This window comes from Schistocerca cancellata, unplaced genomic scaffold (genome assembly GCF_023864275.1).
Source record: "Schistocerca cancellata isolate TAMUIC-IGC-003103 unplaced genomic scaffold, iqSchCanc2.1 HiC_scaffold_677, whole genome shotgun sequence".
Taxonomy (NCBI): domain Eukaryota; kingdom Metazoa; phylum Arthropoda; class Insecta; order Orthoptera; family Acrididae; genus Schistocerca; species Schistocerca cancellata.
The window spans coordinates 67,501-72,500 of NW_026046688.1; the positions used below are offsets into that span (position 1 = coordinate 67,501).

The window sequence follows — 5,000 nt, forward strand, 5'->3', positions numbered from 1 at the left end:
GCTTTAAGCACTCTAATTTGTTCAAAGTAAACGTGCCGGCCCACCCAGACACTCAATAAAGAGCACCTTGGTAGGATTTCAACGGGGTCCGCCTCGGGACGCACGAACACGCACGAGGCGGTCGCACGCCTTCGGCTCGCCCCACCGGCAGGACGTCCCACGATACATGCCAGTTAAACACCGACGGGCGGTGAACCAACAGCGTGGGACACAAATCCAACTACGAGCTTTTTAACCGCAACAACTTTAATATACGCTATTGGAGCTGGAATTACCGCGGCTGCTGGCACCAGACTTGCCCTCCAATAGATACTCGTTAAAGGATTTAAAGTGTACTCATTCCGATTACGGGGCCTCGGATGAGTCCCGTATCGTTATTTTTCGTCACTACCTCCCCGTGCCGGGAGTGGGTAATTTGCGCGCCTGCTGCCTTCCTTGGATGTGGTAGCCGTTTCTCAGGCTCCCTCTCCGGAATCGAACCCTGATTCCCCGTTACCCGTTACAACCATGGTAGGCGCAGAACCTACCATCGACAGTTGATAAGGCAGACATTTGAAAGATGCGTCGCCGGTACGAGGACCGTGCGATCAGCCCAAAGTTATTCAGAGTCACCAAGGCAAACGGACCGGACGAGCCGACCGATTGGTTTTGATCTAATAAAAGCGTCCCTTCCATCTCTGGTCGGGACTCTGTTTGCATGTATTAGCTCTAGAATTACCACAGTTATCCAAGTAACGTGGGTACGATCTAAGGAACCATAACTGATTTAATGAGCCATTCGCGGTTTCACCTTAATGCGGCTTGTACTGAGACATGCATGGCTTAATCTTTGAGACAAGCATATGACTACTGGCAGGATCAACCAGGGAGCTGCGTCAACTAGAGCTGAGCAGCCGGCCGCCCGGGAGTGTGTCCCAGGGGCCCGCGCGAACACGCAAGCGTCCGCTCAATTATTCTGCAAACAGGAGGAGGCTGAGCTCCCCTGCACAATACACCTCGAAACCCTCTCAGGTCCCGGCGGCGCGCAGCGCCGTCCTAAGTACTTGGTCGGGTTCGAGAGAGGCGCAATCGCCCGGAGTTAGGCGAGTAGACGCTTTAGGTGCGACCACCCGTGCTCCCAACTGAGCTTGCCGCTGCCGACAGAGGCCCGGGAGCGTGCTGTCGTGGCATTGCCGGCGGGAGACAACACGCGCCACCTACGGTGACCGGCAGCTCCAACGCCAGCGCCACAGAAGGGCAAAGGCCCCACGTGGGTGCCGAAGCGAACTCTCCCAGCACAGCGCACGTGCCAACACGTCTGCACAACTGCGATACAAACCACCAGCGAGAACCGCTGGGGCGACCGAGCAGCAGACGGCGTCGCGGCGCCGAGTGCCGGGCGGCGGCGCATCCTCAACGCACACAGTCCTCAGTCGGACCAGCACACTGCAGATGTCCACCGCGCTTCGCACCGGGCCCGCGAGGACCCACTTTGGCCGCCCGGCGCCGCGCGCAGGGTGCCCCGGCGCGCAGCTGCGCCGCCTGCCGCGTCCGTCGGCCGGCGCGCCTGCCACTGGGCGCCCCCACCAGCCGGCTGTAGCGCGTGCGCCCACGCACCGCGCGGCCAGCACGCCGGGCGGCCCCCCCTCACCGGCCGGGGACGGTCCCACCCAGCCACCGCCGCGTATCGCTTCACACACAGATTTTGCCCTTACTGATTTACCTCCAGCAACAACAACCGCACCACAATGGGTTTACCAGTTGTTCATTTGCGTAACGTCACCAGCAAACGTAGACGTCCATCCCAGTTTGCAAATGCAACGATTATTGCATACCTGTCTGTTAGGTGCCACGACACACTACGTCTGCCCACATACACGCAACAAAATGTGCACGACTAGAGAACACGTGGGAGGTGGCCCCCTACGTATGCGATGTCCATTACGACACCGACTGTCAACCAGCATCTGTACCATGTCGCAGATGTGGAACGCGGTGCACCATGCTATCACACTGTGTGAGAAGAGACGACTACGTTTGAATACACGCGCCACTACATCAACAGACGGCTCATGCTGATCGCCATCCAGGGCGTCCGTTACTCCCACACGTCTCTATGGCGTACCACACTGCAATGTAGCTGTTATGGGGAGACGGCACGTGGCTGAGTGCACAACATTTGGACCGTATGGTTCGCTGTTGTTGGGCGCAGTCGTTGTACGGTCACACATGTGCCACAGCGTATCATTCAGTACATACGGACCTATGTGCAGTACAATGTGAGGGTTAAGCTTACGACATCAGCGGACAGTGGACACAGGCCGTACCACGACGTAGACTGAGCGCTTCGACATGCGAATGCCAGTGAACAGCTGCGAAGGGCATTGAACACGCAAGCACCTGAACGACCAGCGTGCGAAGGCAGGGGGGGGGGAGGGGGGGGCGATGTACATCCTGCAGTCGTCCACATTACAGTGTACAGCGGGAGCATGTAAAAAGTAAGCAACACTTGCGAAGTGTTGAACATGAAACGATACACAAGAGGGTGGGCGGTGCGAGTAGCGAACTATATTCAGAGGGTTGTGGTTAGACAACACTAGATTAATGTAACGTGTCATATGCCAATTACAGAGCAGGTTAAGGCACAACGTGGGTTAGGTTAAGGCACAACGTGGGTTAGGTTAAGGCACAACGTGGGTTAGGTTAAGGCACAACGTGGGTTAGGTTAAGGCACAACGTGGGTTAGGTTAAGGCACAACGTGGGTTAGGTTAAGGCACAACGTGGGTTAGGTTAAGGCACAACGTGGGTTAGGTTAAGGCACAACGTGGGTTAGGTTAAGGCACAACGTGGGTTAGGTTAAGGCACAACGTGGGTTAGGTTAAGGCACAACGTGGGTTAGGTTAAGGCACAACGTGGGTTAGGTTAAGGCACAACGTGGGTTAGGTTAAGGCACAACGTGGGTTAGGTTAAGGCACAACGTGGGTTAGGTTAAGGCACAACGTGGGTTAGGTTAAGGCACAACGTGGGTTAGGTTAAGGCACAACGTGGGTTTAAGGCACAACGTGGGTTAGGTTAAGGCACAACGTGGGTTAGGTTAAGGCACAACTTGGGTTAGGTTAAGGCACAACGTGGGTTAGGTTAAGGCACAACTTGGGTTAGGTTAAGGCACAACTTGGGTTAGGTTAAGGCACAACTTGGGTTAGGTTAAGGCACAACTTGGGTTAGGTTAAGGCACAACTTGGGTTAGGTTAAGGCACAACTTGGGTTAGGTTAAGGCACAACTTGGGTTAGGTTAAGGCACAACTTGGGTTAGGTTAAGGCACAACTTGGGTTAGGTTAAGGCACAACTTGGGTTAGGTTAAGGCACAACTTGGGTTAGGTTAAGGCACAACTTGGGTTAGGTTAAGGCACAACTTGGGTTAGGTTAAGGCACAACTTGGGTTAGGTTAAGGCACAACTTGGGTTAGGTTAAGGCACAACTTGGGTTAGGTTAAGGCACAACTTGGGTTAGGTTAAGGCACAACTTGGGTTAGGTTAAGGCACAACTTGGGTTACATTGCGGTACAATTGCGTTACATTGCGGTACAAATTGCGTTACATTGCGGTACAAATTGCGTTACATTGCGGTACAAATTGCGTTACATTGCGGTACAAATTGCGTTACATTGCGGTACAAATTGCGTTACATTGCGGTACAAATTGCGTTACATTGCGGTACAATTGCGTTACATTGCGGTACAAATTGCGTTACATTGCGGTACAAATTGCGTTACATTGCGGTACAAATTGCGTTACATTGCGGTACAAATTGCGTTACATTGCGGTAGAAATTGTGGTACAAATTGCGTTACGAATTTGGTTAGGTTAAGGTGCAAAATGGGTTAGGTTAAGGTGCGAAATGGGTTGGATTACAGTACACAACGTGGTAAGAGAGTGTGTTGTTGGGGGGGGGGGGCCGAGGTTCGTTGGTAGTGATCATTGTAAGTGAATGTCTGAGGCAGCGTCAGTATGTCACAGCAGTTATGTCTCGTCAGGATGCGCTTATGCGCTTTTCGCTCGTGACTGGAGGCGCGCCGCGTCTGTGGTTGCGGCACACCTGTGTGATTCATTCCTGCCATTGTTTCTGTGCCGTAACAGGTGGCAGTGTGGTGGTGTTGGGTGCACCCCTGTGTAGGACATGTGTGGGTGTTGGTGGCTTATCTGAGCAGTTGTGGATGTCGGACGGGTGGGATATTCTATTTTAGAATTGGACTCCCTGGTGTGGTTATCATAGTGTGGATGTGTACTGTGGCGGAGAGGATGCACCGGACGTTGGTCCATGCTGGTGCTTACATATTGTATCTGTGTCTGTTACAGGCAGAGAGTAATGTGTGATAGAGTGTCTCGCTGAGGTGTGGTTCATATTGTGTGCACAGACTTACAGCATGTATAGGGACAGCGGGAATTTGGCATATTGGATATAACTCTTCGTGAAACGCAAGATATAGGGGTGGATTGCAACGTACGAGTGCGGGAAGAGTCCGCCGTTCATCCGCTGGAGTTGCGATTTCGGCGGTTGGGGTGGGGCACGTGCGGGTGCGGGTGCGGGTGCGGGTGGGGTGATTGTCGGTTGACTACTTCGTGCGACGCAGGCACTGGCGTTCGGGTTCCTGTGGTGGACAGATGATGCAGGCTTTGTGGGTGGCGTCGGAAAATGGGTACTGTGGGACCTAGCGATGTCGTAGTCGGGGGTGGCGTCTCATAGATGGCGGTATCGTCGGTGCAGCAGGTCATGTTTCGGGAGACTTGCAGATGGCGGTATTTGGTTTTCGTGTTGCGCGCGACATGGTGGACGTCGTGTCGTCCGATTCGCGTAGATGGGGCTATTGCATGTGGTTTCGTCACATTGTCATAGATGGCGATGCTGTGGTTTGGCAGTATGGTTGGTGTAGTTCCGTTGGATTCTGTAGATGGAGGTGTCGTTTCTGGGCCAGACGGCAATGTAGTTTGGTCACATTCTCATAGATGGCTGTGTTGTGTC

The 5,000-nt window shown here is 53.7% G+C and overlaps 1 non-coding gene across 1 annotated transcript in view; it reads right to left on the minus strand.

Moving 5' to 3' along the window:
* Positions 1 to 869, minus strand: part of LOC126139126 (small subunit ribosomal RNA) — a 1,909-nt gene extending 1,040 nt beyond the window's left edge. Inside the window, exon 1 of the ribosomal RNA XR_007528572.1 lies at positions 1 to 869. This exon is cut by the window's left edge and continues 1,040 nt beyond it. This is a non-coding gene — a ribosomal RNA (small subunit ribosomal RNA).
* Positions 870 to 5,000: the final 4,131 nt, after the last annotated feature.